Source organism: Vicia villosa, linkage group LG1 (assembly GCF_029867415.1).
Source record: "Vicia villosa cultivar HV-30 ecotype Madison, WI linkage group LG1, Vvil1.0, whole genome shotgun sequence".
NCBI lineage: Eukaryota > Viridiplantae > Streptophyta > Magnoliopsida > Fabales > Fabaceae > Vicia > Vicia villosa.
The window spans coordinates 178,850,317-178,865,875 of NC_081180.1; positions in this window are offsets into that span (position 1 = coordinate 178,850,317).

Here is a 15,559-nt window from a genome sequence, read left to right on the forward strand (position 1 = left end):
CCAAACGAGAATTGGATTTAATTGTACCAGTCAGACGGGAACTGACTACCAAACGAGAATTGGATTTTTATGCGCCAGTCAGACGGGAACTGACTACCAAATGAGAATTGGATTTTGATTGTTTGCCAGGCAGGAACTTGACTTTGAAATGATTTGGATTGCTAATGAAAATTGGACCTCTGTGATATGTAGTGTGTGAATGCCCCAGATGATATGCATATGCTAATGCGTATGTATGTATGCTGATGCAATCCCGAGATTTTATCTTCTTAAACCCATTGAACTTGTTTACTCCATATTTGCACCTACACCACGACTATGCTTATGCCGGCTTGGTAATGTGGATAATGCTTATGCATATGCGTAGTTTGTTTATGAGTGAAATGAACAACAAGGTTGCTATCATCAGTAAGATTACTGGCATCGGTAAGGTTATCGGAGAGCATCAATCAGGCGATTAGGAAGAATATCTCAGTAAGGTTACTGGCATCGGTAAGGTTACCGGAAGCATCAATCAGGTGATTGGAAATATCTCAGTAAGGTTACTGGCATCGGTAAGGTTACCGAAAGCATCAATCAGGTGATTGGAAATATCTCAGTAAGGTTACTGGCATCGGTAAGGTTACCAGAAGCATCAATCAGGTGATTGGAAATATCTCAGTAAGGTTACTGGCATTGGTAAGGTTACCGGAAGTATCAATCAGGAGATTGGGAAGCATATCTCAGTAAGGTTACTGTAATACGGTGAACTGACTTTTATAATCGAAATGTCGCGGTTAAGCATGAGTCGCCACCGACTTTTATTTTATCCAAATTAATTAGAAAGGCTAAAAGAACAGAGAAAAACCTTTTTGAGAAAAACTGAGTTCGGGGGGTAATTATGCAAAGGGAAGGTGTAAGGCACCCTTTGCATCCATGGTTTCCCATGGGCTCTTAATTGCTTTGCTCTTTGTTTTCAGAAATGTAGAAGAAAAAAGAATATGGACTTTAGCTCGTAAATGAGCGTAGCCATTTTGAAGGATTATGAGAAAGAATATGAAAAAGTTTTTAGAGCAAGGCAAAGCAATTAGAGGCAATTACCTTATAGTTTAAAAAAACGTTCTTTTAGCCTTTCAGGGTGAAAGGGTCTATCCATGCCATAAGAGGGCAGGAAGCCTTTCATTTGGAGGTTGAAGGGTCATCACATTGTCATTCGCCACAAGACTGACCCATGCCATAGAGAGGCAGGTAGTCTAAGGGAAAGACCAGAATAGCCTTTTTCGTAGGCAACCAGAGGATACCTCAGCCTTTTTCGTAGGCAACTTCCGAGGGCCGAGGTCATATTAATGTATCGAAGGCAGCATCATTAGGGACTTACGACCTTTATTTGTATCGAGGCAGCATGGCTGAGGTACCCTCGTATTCGAGGGACATGGCTATTCTGCAAAAAAACACAAGGCAACAGGCAACAAGGCAACAGGCAACAAGGCAACAGAGAGGTTACCCCAAAAGTGTGCGTGGGTGCAACAATCATGTGGTTATATTCAGAAAGTTATCTTATAATTAATTATCTAAATTAATTTAAAGGCTTGCACTCCCTAGGATTACTAACCACGCAATAGATATTAACAGTAATAATGGGGAAAGGGAAATTGTAACCAGCGGAGGAGAGGGGAATTGAAACCAGCGGGATATAATAAAAGCAAAAATATAATAGAGTTAGGGTTTAGGGTTACCACCGTTTGTAGCTTTGCCAATTTGACAAACCCTGAAAATTGGAAAAGAAAGAATAAACAGAGGGGTGAGTGCATTATCGGTTCGGAGGCAAACAAAATTAACCCTAAAATAAGAAGGTAAAAAGAAATTAAAATAATAAGGTATATAAACAAAGGTACTTAGCTCTGATTTGATCTGATATGGTTGGCGGTCGGAGGAAACCTCGGGGTAACCCTGAAAAATGGCAAAGGCAAAAGAGAATGAAGGCAAGACAAACCCTGATTTTAAAAGGAAACAAAATAGACTTTGAATAAATAGAATACTTAGCTTCGTTTTTTATGAAGGTTGATGGTCGGGGGTTGCCTGAAGCATTGACTCTGACCCTCGGAGAATTGACAGAAAAATAACAGGAAGCAGTGAGTGTATGGCTAATTCAATGGTAATTAAATTTAACCCTAATTTGATAAAAAAACAAAATAAAATGATTATTTAAAATGATTATTTAAAATAAATATGAAATAAGACTTAGCTTTTGGCTTGACGTGGCGCATAGTCGGAGTGTAATAGAAAAGCAAACCTGAAAAAGGCACAAAAACAAAGGAATATTTTTAGTGTAGGGAATAACCGTCGTAAACCCTCATTAGGGCACAAGTTAGCCATGGTTAATAGAATAAATAAGAAAACAAATTAATTGTTGATTTGTAACCCAATTAATTAAATCGATGAAACCCAGGTTTCGATTAAATATCCTAACCCCAACATTTATTTTTAATCGATGAATAAAAATATCTATAATTAATTAAATTAATTAAACAATTTAAAACAATTAAAAAACAAATTATTATTATTATTATTAGAATAAATTAATAAGATAAATATTATTAAAATAATGATTTTATGAAAAAAAGACATTTTAGAAGATTTTTTAGAATTGATATTAATAAGCAAAACAAATAAATAAATGAAAAGACTATATAAAATAAAAAGAAAAATAAAAAGAAATTTGAAGAAACTCAGCTTGTGATTGGGTGTGGTGAGCCTCTAGTAGTCCATCATGAGGAGGCGCCTTCAGCATCCTTGGATCTGGCCTTGGAACGATCTGACGGCTTGTGAGAGTTAGTGCATCATGCATACGTGCCAACCTGTGGCACTGGATTCTGTTGAGAACTCAAGGAGATAACAATTGTGAAAAAAATGAGGTTGCATGCAGCAACCAAGGATCGAACCCACGCTAATGGGGTTGCGCCTCCCACGCCTTACCAACTGCGCTATTAACGTTTGCTGTTATTAGTTTCAATGCTAAACATAATAAATAAATAAAAAAAGTTGCTTGGAGATTCAAACCAACAGCGCGTCAACCATCTTCTTCTTCCTTGTTGAGTTCGTGAAATCACAGACCCTATGGCCACGGTTTTCAAACGTGGCTATAGGTCTTCCACATCAAACCCGCAAACAAACGCCAATCGTTACAAAACGATGATCCGGAATAACTATAAGTGACCCTGCGAATCTAATGGTAGCATTAATTTGATCCAATTTCACTTGACTAGGAAGTTCCCAAATTCGAGTTCAAGAACCCTAGCCATGGCAGATTTTGACTCCTGCATCAAAACTTAAATCCACCGATCCAGAAAGTTTCTATACATCCATGTGAACACAAATATGCAACTAACCAGTATTTATGATGCATAATTTAACGAAATCGAATTAGAAAAAAAAGATACAAACCGTGGCCCTGTTCTTACAATCCCGGGTGCTTCAATCGATGGTGAATATCTTGATAGCTTCAGGAGGCAATGATGAATCGTTCTTGATGCTTAAAACGGCCTGGAATTTGCAAAAAAATCTGACTGCACCTTCACTTTCTTCCACAATTTTTTTTGCTTCTGTAAAGGCCCTTGGTTGCGAATCCTTATGAAAAATCCCCCTTCTTGGTCTGCAATCGTGTTGCTTATGTAGTAGGAGAATTTAGGTTGACAAAATTTGTACAAATCACCTTGACATCTTTGATTGGGAAATTGACTGAAATATGATTTTTCAATCTTTCTACTTTTGCCAAATTTCAATATTTTTTATCCATATGAATCTCCACGAATTTGGACCCAATTTATGATTTAATTGGTGATTGGAATCAAGTAAAATAGAATCAAACAAATCTCCTTCATATTTTCTCATTTTTTTTTATTTATACTATATTTTCCATGAATTAAATTCAATAAAAAATATGAATATTAAATCAAAAATTCATGGCATTTGTTATGGGGCCTAGGATATCATAAGGAACAAGATCGGGCCAAAAAAGTTGGGTCTCTTTGCAAAAAGATTTATTTTGAAGCCTTTTACTTCACAATTTTCCCTTTGAAATCGCCTGACTTTGACAAGGCATATCTCCCTCAATTTTTGAGGTATGGAGGAGTTCTAGGACTTTTTGGAAACCTCAAGATGTCCTCTACAAGCCTCTTTGGAAACTTTTTTCCATTTGAAGAATTTATCTTGATGTTATAGGCTTTGACAAAAACTGCTTTCGGTTGACTTTCGAAAAGGACCTATAATCTTTTGATCCATATCTCTCAAATGAAGCATTTTTAGACTTGGTATGTGAGAGACTACATTGTAGAGAATTCAATTTCCTTCAAGATGAGCTTTGGATGGAAAATTTATGATGTTCCATGTGGGAGTTATGGCTGGTCAAAGTTCAGATGACTTTCTCCTATACAATCCCTAATTTAGAAACTTTTTGATTTGTTGATTTTTGATCTTTTCTTGATGAACCATGATCAATTCTTGATCAAATGGTGAATGATAGTTCAATATGAGGATCTTGACCAAAAATCAGGAGTTTTGACTTTACTTTGACCACAGTTGACTTTTAGGTTAAATTAGTCGACTGTTGACTTTTTGAACAACTGAGTGACCAGAACTTTGAGATAGGCCTTGATACTTGTCATAGAGATAATGTGAGATATATTGAGCCATATGAGATGTGTTGGAGCCATTGATTCACTGATTTTCCTTTGAATGAGCCAAACCCTAGTTTTAGAGCCCTGTATAGGAGAGTGTGTCTTGGAGCTTTGTGTATTGATTTGAACTTGAACAAGAGGAAATTGTATGGGCAAATTTTGGGGTATGACAGTTACTGGCATCGGCAAGGTTACCGGAAGCAGGTGGATAGTATAGCTTAGCACCAGAGTTTTTGATGTATGGGATAATGCTTATGCTCATGCATATGTTGAGTGGAACGAAGTAATGTCTTCTATAAGACTACCTGGAAAGGTTTCTGGAATGGACATGAAAATTTGTCTTAAAGAAGACTACCTGAAAAGGTTCTTGAAAAGGATGCCAAATTGTTTTGAAAAAGACTACCTGAAAAGGTACTTAGAACAAGAATGTCTCGAAGAAGACTACCTGAAAAGGTACTTAGAAAAAGAATGCCTTGAAGAAGACTACCTCAAAAGGTACTTAGAAAAGGAATGTCTTGAAGAAGACTACCTGAAAAGGATCTTAGAAAAAGGAATGTCTTGAAGAAGACTACCTCAAAAGGTACTTTGAAAAGGAATGTCTTGAAGAAGACTACCTGAAGAGGTTCCTAGAAAGGATCGTAAGATTTATCTTAAAGAAGAATACCTGAAAAGGTTCTTGAAAAGGATGAAAATTCGTCCTAAAGAAGACTGCCTGAAAAGGTTCTTAGAAAAATAATGTCTTAAAGAAGACTACCTGAAAAGGTTCTTAGAAAATAATGTCTTAAAGAAGACTGTACTTTAAATAAAGTTTGACAAGGTTCTTGGAGGTATAAGAGAAGTCATGGATATGTCTTAAGAAAAACTAACTAGAAAGATTGACGGGTGTTTTAAAGAATATTACCTAGAAAGGCTCCTGGAAAGGATGAGGGATGTTTTAGAGAATGTTGCCTGAAAAGGGTAAGGGATGTCTTAGAGAAGACTATCTGAAAAGATTTCTGAAGACGACGAGAGACACCTGGAAAGGTTTGTAGAAAGAACGAGAGGTTGTGTCTTAAAGAAGACTATTTGAAAAGGGCTCCTAGAAAGGATAATAGATATTTGAGCATGTCTTAAAGAAGATTGCCTGAAAGGATTAAGAGACGTTTTAGAGAAAATTACCTAAAAAGGTTCCTAGAAGGGTTGTGAGAATGGTATTAACAACATTTGACACTGAGTGACCTTTTGCAAAGTGCCCCCGGTAATGGGCTTTCCCCATGGGCTATTCAGAGTCCTTGAGAGACCCCATGGATCTTGATTAGATTGCCCCAGATAAATAGGATAACAACAAGCTATGCCCTGTGCATACAATAGCCATCCGAGTCAGGCGTAAGAGATATTTCTTCTTTGATATGCTTTTAAAGCTATTTCGCCTGTCGGTAGGATTTTTAGCCATTAGCCATGCCCCATGCAACTTCTCCCCGATGTTAAAACATTTAAATCTATATAGACCAGTGTGCCTTACAATGAAATTCATAAGATGCGAATGCATATGTCTGTCTTGAAAGCTTAAAAACATTTTTGAGTAATACAAATTTTTTTTTTTCAGAAAGTGATATCAACTTCAAGAGTTATAGTAGACCTTAAGGAGTCGGGATACCTTTTGGTAACGGTATGCTTTCGAACTAACCATGCTTCAGTTAGGGCTTTTAAGGGTTGTAACGTGGCCCGGTTCACGGTTTTAAGAAACAAAGGATAATGGCTCAAAGTTTATTTGTACCCATCCCAATCTTCGTGACGTTCTCCAGTCCTACGCTCAGTTAACTATGCATTTAGGCTCCAAAAGACTTTGGGAATTATAACATTGACATTTATGATGGTTCAAAAACCAAAGGTTCATCCGCAGAGGCAGTCATCCTCCTTTTGTAATATCTTCCTTTTGTCGAGGGTATGTAGTGACTTCTTTTTTCACTTTATTATCCCTAATTTTTGCCTGCACTGTTTATTTAAAACTACGGTCAGCGGGATGCCCCAATTTTGCCTAAGTCTCCTTAATAGGTTTTGACTTGGCGGGCCTTGCGTTGTTTTTTCTTTTTCTTTGCGGACATTGACTGCCAGGCTTAATTATGACGGAGAGCCATCAGTGATTATGTTCAAAGGAACAATTTGGGATAATTAAGTTAACTGAACAGCTACCCTACCCCAGGTTATACTTTGAGGGTTTTTATTTTGTACGTGAAGGAAAACTCCTACTTCTTAGGCTCAAAGGGGTTGGCGAGGGATTAACATCCTTATATCTCCACTGTTTGGGAATTGAAACAATGCCTGTACATCGTCAACACGGTCTGTTCGAAAGCGTACTGTATGAAATTGCGGTATCGTTTTCGTCATTCTCCCTCCAAAGGCTTACAGTTTTAACTAGAGTCGAATATCACAAAAGGAGAAAACCAAGTAAAAACCAGTTTTAAATTTAGTGAAAACACTAGGAATAATCCAAGACACACGTAAGCAATGCATTAATGATTATTGTAAAGTATATAGCGTCTGTCATACGACAAATGTTTAAACAAACAGAAAAGAGATTGCGAATGCAAATGAAACTAATGATCTAAGAATCCCTCCTTCTAGACATCCATAGCATTAGACTTGTGCGGCTCTTTAGGCTGGCCGGACTCAATGACCCCTTCTTCAATTAAATCTTGCTTCCCCTCCACCATGCCTATGCATCCTTGTTCAAGATATTGCCCCCAGTTGGACTAATCTTTGCCCCACAAACCATTGTAAGGTGTTCTCGTAAGCTTTGTTGCGTTCTAAGATGAACCCCTTTATAAGTAGATACCCCTTAAGTGCATCTATGGGGGAACTTCTTTGTTGAACCAACTCCTGCTCGGTAACGACCTCTATTGCGTCGACTGCCCCAACATGAGGAGGCATAGGCGCGGGCGTAGGCGTAAGTAAATGTATGATTGCATGAAAATGAAAATGCATGCGTATGCGAAAGACTCCTCGTATCATAACTCCTTGTATGCAATGCAGACGGGTGACATGTAATCCTAGGGATAGCCTTAGAGGCGACATTAGACCCTATTGAAATTCTTGCGAGATATATGTTACGATACGCCAATGGAGATCCCTTAGATTAGGGAATATGCAGAAGATAGCGGCTGGTGACCGTTCAAGACAGTCACCAAGTCTCATGGTCATCGAGAGGCCAATCAACGTGTACCAATGAAGTTGTCCTTGGTGGGAAGGTTCTCTGTGTGGAACACAACTTATCTAAGGACGATATCGGATGAACTGAAATCCCTACAGGCTAGAGATGGGATGTGTAAATGGAAATCCAAACCCTACAAGTTAGAGGGTGCGCGGGAATAAGCATGGAGTGACCGTTCAGGACAGTCACTAGATCTCATAGCCATCGAGAGGCCAATCAAACGCATGCTAATGAAGTTGTCCTTCGTATGAGGGATGTGATTTTTGTTTAGAAATGGAATCCCTATAGGATAGGGGACACGTAGATGTAAGCACGGGGTGACCGTTCAAGACAATCACTGAATCGCATGACCATCGAGAGGCCAATCGACGTATGCTAACAAAGATGTCCTTCGTATGAAGGATGCGTTTTTAGAAATATGATCCCTACAGGCTAGGGAACACGTAGATGTAAGCACGGGGTGACCGTTCAAGACAGTCACTGAATCGCATGGCCATCGAGAGGCCAATTGACGTGCGTAAACGAAGATGTCCTTCGTGGGAAGGACACATAGTTGTAAGAGTACCAAGATATAAAAGGAAACTCACTACAGGTTAGGGGGTGCGTAGATGCAGGCGCGGAGTGACCGTTCATGACAGTCACTATGTCTCATGGCCATCGAGAAGCCAATCAACGTGCGTAAATGGAGGTGTCCTTCGTGGGAAGGACATGGTCTTAGAAATGAAGTCCCTGCAGGCCAGGGAGCGCGTAGGAGTACCTGCAAAAATTACACACAGGACATTCGCAGTATATAAATTGCATATATAATAAGCACGTAAGCACATAAGCCCTAGGTTCATAGGTTCGACGTAACGGCTTAGGGTGCCTACCCTTCCCATAGGAATGTTCTAGAAGGTCTCATGGGATCGTTCGTAGCCGCCGAGACTTTTTGTCTCTTTGGATTTTGGAACAACTCATTGGTCCATGAGGTTCGAATTTTAGGGGTTGGTTCCCAGAGAGATCAGCTAAATACCCAGTCCAGCCCTCAACAAGGTCGAGCCTCGTATCAGACCTTTCCGAATATTTAACCCACTCTGAGTGGAATTATAACAAGACTCGTAGGCGATGTAGTTCCCCTCTGGTCTTAATTATAATTCCCACGCTTAGGCTTAACAGCAATAATATATAACCCAACAGTGCAAATATATATTAATATAACATTTAAACATTTAATGCAAATATATTAACATAAGCAATTAATATTTAGGCAAATAATAATAAAAATTAAATAAATAAATAAAACAGAAATTAAATATATTTTTTTTTAAAAAAAAACATAACCTTAAATCAAACCCTAAAAATGGCGAATTAGCCAAACCCTAAAAGTTTCGCCAAAAACCTAAACCGTTTATCAAACCTAAACCCTGCCAAGCCTTAGGAGCATAATAATTCACCATTTTTTAGTTATCCCCAGCAGAGTCGCCAGCTGTAGCAACCTGCCCTAAAAATAAAGATTTTAGAGTCGCCACCTATTCTGAAGGACGAATAGGAAACCCTACGCAGATATGAGATTCGGGGTAAGTTATTATAATCAGGTTAAGGGAAGGTGTTAGGCACCCTCAACCCTTTCCTATTGGCTTTGAATCTAGGGTAACAGGTTTTATGGCTAGAATATTGAGGTTTAATAGCTAAGAAAGTGAATAGGGGAAAAATTGAGATTTTAGGGAAGGGGACTCGCCTTGGTTATCCAAGTGCCTACGTATCTCCTTATGGAGAATCAGAGTCAACGTAGTTCGGGCACAAGATTGTACGCCTTAGAATTTGAATTGAATGTATTTGAAGTTGTTTTGAGGCTTTTTGAATGGCCTATCGTAGTTTGTAAAGTTGTGATTTGAAAGGCTTTTTGAGTTGCCTGATTGAAAAGGATGAAAATCCGTAGTACCGTGGTTTAGTGTGTTTTAGATGTTTTGGCGTACAACCCTGGTTTGATATGGCACCGTTAGATGCGGTGACCAATATATTTGGTCAGTATAGCTAACGGATTAAGGGGCATTGCTGGTTACTCAGATCGATAGATTGATCGTCGCGGGCAGCAAATTAAATGTGTTTTGAATTTTATGTATTTCTATCTCTCGTCTAAAGCGACTAATAGCTTTAGTCGGGTCGAGGAGAGAATTAATAAAGGGTTAATTAAATTATTTTATTTTTTTATCTCTCGTCTAGTGCGACTAATAGCTTTAGTCGGGTCGAGGAGAGAATTATTCAAGAATTAATTAAATTGATATTTTTACCCAAATAAGCCTCTAAGGTTTTTTATGATTTATAATGATTAAAGTTGATTAAAATAAATTAAATCGAAAAAATCGAGATAATCAGAAAAATCCTAATTAATTATAATCCTACGCCTAATTTATTTTTTTATCACAATTCAAAAAAATTACATTATATACATAACAAAAGCAATTAAAATTAATAATACAATTCTACAAAATAAATAAAAATATTAAATAAAACCTGGGTATTAATTCTGTGTAGTGATTCCTTGAGGGTTCATGGTGTGCTACTGCATTCAGGTGCGTGAGATCTACCATGGGAGAGATCTGAGGGTTGATGCGTGGGGCTTACCGTGGTCTCGCGTGAGACGCTTGCACTGGATCAGCGAAAACCAAGAGGTGGTAAAAGAATTTGGCAGCGCTGGGGATCGAACTGGGGTCTGCATGGTTATCCTCATATCTTCTTTGCCATTCCAGCTGCGCTTTTTATTTGTTAGTGTGATACACAAAAAGATATATCATAAAACAAAAGATGTGAAGATTTTGAAAACGAGGCGCGCGCCCCCAGCTGGTCTTCTTCCTCGCGTCGTTTTTCTGAAACAGTGAACTCTATGGCAACGTTTTCAAGTGTGGCCGTAAAGCTCCCACCTTCAAACATGCAAACTATTGTCAATAAACATCAAATAATAATCCAGACCAAATGTATATAACACCGCGAAGCCAATGGAACTATTAATTTTGGTTAATTCTTCCTCTAACCTACAGGCCCCAATTTGTGTAACCAAAACCCTAACTATGGTGATCCTTGCAAACAAACCCCAAAACCAAATTAAATCTCCAGAAAGTTCATAAACCTCAGTATAAATACGAATATACGATTAGAATCAATTCATTGAACGTGCATCGTGAGAATCGGAACGGAGAAGGTTTATGCAAACCGTGACCAATAACGGTGTGATTTTGGAGGTGCTTATGACTTGCGGTAATCCAAAACGCTTCAGGGAGGGTCGAAGGTTTGATTTGGATGTGTGGAATGACTCCAATTTGCTTCAAACCTTTTCTGCCATGGCCAAAAAGCTCACGATTTTTTCAGTTACGAGCCCAGTCCTTTAGCGGCCAAAAAACCCTCCCCTTGGCGCAGTTGTTTCTCAGTTTATATATATGGTTCAATTAGGTCAAAGAAAATTCAATCAAGATCTTTTTCAATTGGAGATTCCAGATTTGATTTGATATGGATTACAAACTTGCCATTTTGTTCCTTAAACCATCTTTCACGTTTCTTTCTTTTGGTCCTTTGGACCACAAATCTTTCCTTTCCCTTATTTGTTTATTTATTATTTAAGTGAATAAAAGAAATCAAATGATTTAAAAAAATAATAATGAAACTAATGCTAATCCTATTAATACTAAATGTTAACCCTAAAAAATTAATAATAATAATAATATAAATAATAATAACACTAATATAATATATTTTAAAAAATCCTAATGATAATCCTTAAATATTAACAATGATTAACTAGTAAAAATAAATGAAATTAATAAAAAAAACAAATGTTAGTGGAAAAAAATGTAAATCACAAAAAATGATAAAACCCTTGTCCTAATTGGGCCCAAGTGTTTGGGTCCCAAAATACCTGTTATCCACACCTCTATTCCAATTTATAGGAGAATGGGTTTAACAATAAGAATGTTAAACCCCCCGACCCTTAATTTAGTTTCCTTGATAAATTACTTTACCGGAAATGATTGGGCAAATTTTGGGGTATGACAGCATCTGCAAGGAAAAAATAAAAGGAGTTAGCAAAAACACAGGACACAAGAGGAAAAGCAGGGCGAACGGACCCGACCTAGCAACGACCGGGTCTCCTCGGGGGTCCGACAAGACAACAAAGCCTTGGTGTTAATAGGCCGCTGCTCCACAACCGGGACACCATTCTCGTCCAACACAGGACTCCCATTCTTCGTCACCCACTGGGACATAGTGAAGCTATCTACGTATTTGCAGAGGACCGAATATGACTCTGTGTCCTGCTCGTCCAGATCCCCATCCTCCCAAACGTAATGTTTCGGGGGAGATGAGAAGTGGCCTTTCCACCAGAAAAACGGGAATCTCGTGCAGAACTCCCTTGCTATCTGCCCGTCCTCACCCCTCACTATCTCCCCGTCGGCGTCACGAAGGACCACGGAATCCGACACATCGTAGTAAGCCGTCGGGCTGAGCGGACGGACGACAAAGTACCGGTCCTTGAAGCCTTTTACTGAGTCAGTGTACATCCCGAAGAGTTTCCGCTCGGCATTTCTGAACGAAACCCAGCTGTATCGCCCGTTTGCCGTCTGCCTTTGGACACGAAAACACCGGCCGAATAATGCGGTCGTCGCGCCAATCCCCAAGTAGTTACAGACGATCTCGAATGCTCGCATAAAAGCAAAGGCATTCGGATGTAATTGGGACGGCGCCAAACCCAGAAACGCCATCATCGATTTCTGAAAGTCGGAGAAGGGTAATCGGAAGCCGAGCTCCTTGAACACATACTCGTACATTGCAAAACCATCCCCGTTGAACCGAGAGCATATACGCTCATCTTGAGACGGGCGACCCACTTGGTAATTCGGTGCTTCACCTTCCCCCAAGATCTCGACTTCTGTAAAGGCCCCGTCTAAAGACTCGGTGTACCGAGAAGCGACCGTTAAGGCTTCGTCGGCTATCCAGTCGAGCGCAACCGTGCATTCGTAACTAAACAAGGGCATTGGGGAAACCCCTCCCTCGGCGTCCGGGCCAGGAGAATCAACATGGTCATCGTCGACCAGAGAGGGCGCATTTTGATCCTCGATGATCTCAACATCGGAGCTTGTGGCCGTCGAGTCGTCAGACTCGCTACTCCACGACGAGTCAGATTCCGAGCTGGACTCCGAGCCAGCGCTCGAATCAGATCCACCTGCACGCAGAAGGGAGAAAGTGAATTCGACAGTTCATCAAATCCACCCTTCCACCGCAATGCAAGCGAAAGGGTAGAGCAGGAGCGGCGGAGCCCCCGGCTAAACCCCCATCGAGGAAAGACGCCCGTCAGCCGGGGACTCGCGAAATGACGTGACACGACAACGAAAAATCGTATCTAAACAGGCACAACGGTCCAACGCCAACGTCGCCTGGTCCACCGACCCACGCTAACCCCCCGGCATCGCCTGGATAACCCAGGGAGGAAGCAACGACCTCTCATCGGATCCAGCCTACGTTTGCGGCGACGACCACGGGGACAAAGCGCACAAACCCTAAGGAAATGAATAAAGCAACGAAGAGAGAAGCGAACTTACTTGAAGACATGATGACGATGACCGGATGAGCTTCTCGGCAGACGAACAGTATGTTGAATAATCTGGAAGAGTATCTTCCGAGGAGCGCCTGTCTGATGCCGAGCAGGTAAACAAAGAGAGGGAAACTTCCAAATGAGAGGATTCGCCCCCTTTTATAGGGAAAGGGCTCGGAAGGCGAAGCGTCACCTCTCCTGACAAGCGCCGCCTCCTAGACCCTAGGCCATCATTACCTATGCCACATCAGCGCGTGTCGCCCACGCGCGACGTTTCACCCCTCCGCAGGCTGTTCCTCCGAGCACATCTGGTTGACGAGGAGCCATCTCATCGAGCATCTCCCGAGGATCCCCGGCCCGAGCATAAGGTAAAGTCACAGCTTCTTGACCAGAAAACTCCGACTTGGGGGGCTCCTGCTCTGGACTGGGCCAAGGTTAGGCCCAATATAATTTTCGGCCCAATAAACCTCAGAGGCCCACGTTCCTCTACGACCCTCCTACGCACCTAGGATGTCCACCTTAGGCATGCTCGGCTGCCCTATATCCCCGGAGCATATGGCACCCGACATGCTCGGCTCTAACGACCCCGCAAACACCTTCGTTGCCGAGGACTCTGCTCCACGCAGGGTTCCTTCATATTCAACCCTCCGAACAACTCGGATTCCACGTGGCTCTCGAAAGACCGCGTCTTCCTGGAACTTCGGAGCGGTTAACCAGGACAGAGGGCATACACGCACCTCCGATATTTCCGCTCAGGAAACCTGGCAGTCTCCTAGTTGGGCTTGGGGATCCAACCCAATAGCGAGATCATGGCCCAGCGCTGGGGGCTATATATACCCTCTTTGATTAGAGGGTCAGGTATTCAATTCTCTTCTAACCTTAGCTAGTACTTGCTCTCCTTTGCTCTTCTACTCACTTTGGCATCGGAGTACCTTGCAGGTACACCCCCCCTCTCACTTCACGAAGACCCAGCATCCGCGCAGGCCTTGACGACCCTTCTGATCAGGTACGATCACTTGATATATGAGATTGTTGTATGAAAATAAATTTTCATTAATATTAAAATAAATTTGTCAATTTAACATTAATATTCAACTCCTTATTAATTCATTCATTTTCATTAATATTAAAATAAATTTGTCAATTTAACATAAAATAACATAAAATGAAAAAAAAACAAATAAATCGAGTTTTCAAATTTAAGCAAGGTATATATAGTTGATCAACGTTTATTCGTGCTTAGGAGTTTATTTATGTTCAACCTTCCACATTCCATTTGGCATCTTCATCATTTTCTTAAAATAATTTTCATTTTAAAAATTTGAATTCATTATATATCAAATTGAAGCTGTTGGCTTCACGGCTGTAATAGCCACCCCAGTGGCAGGCGTGTGCATCTTAACTCCTTGGTTCCGGAGGGCGCGAGTTCGACACGTTGGATCTCAAATTTTAATTTTCTGTTATTATTTTGGTTTTGTGATTTCTAAAGTATTATTTCATATATAATTTATACCATTCATATTAATAAGATAATAAGTGCATGGCCTAGTGGAAATTTTTGGAATTGTAGTCCAAGGTCTTGAGTTCAAGCCTTGGTGGTGACAAAATAGTTGTTTTTTTATCACTTGGTTTCTTTGGTTTTTTAACAAACTTTAACAATTTTTTTAACCAATCAAAACTTCTCATTTTCAGATGATTTTTTGCACACTTGCTTTTAAGTTAACTTTATATTGATCATACATGATCCCTTAAAATTTTGCTCTTGTCCATCAAAGATAATATGAAGTAGACCTCTCAAATGATATGGTGGACTTTGGTTTACTCAAAAATTTCAAAATTGGAATGAGTTATGATCATTTAAAATTGATGAAAATCCATGCATAGATGATGGTCAACTATGTGTGGACCATGGAAGATAGTCAATAGAAGATGGTCATATATGTGTGAGCTATGTCAGGGATGCATAGATAATTGTCAAATATGTGTGAACCATGGAAGATAGTCAATATAAGATGGTCAACTATGTGTGAATTATGTCTGAGATGCATAAATGTTGATCAAAATATGTGTGAACCATGTCAGACAGTCAACTGCTAATGTCCCACTATGTGTGAACCATGTCAGGGACGCATAGAAGACGGTCGACTATATGTG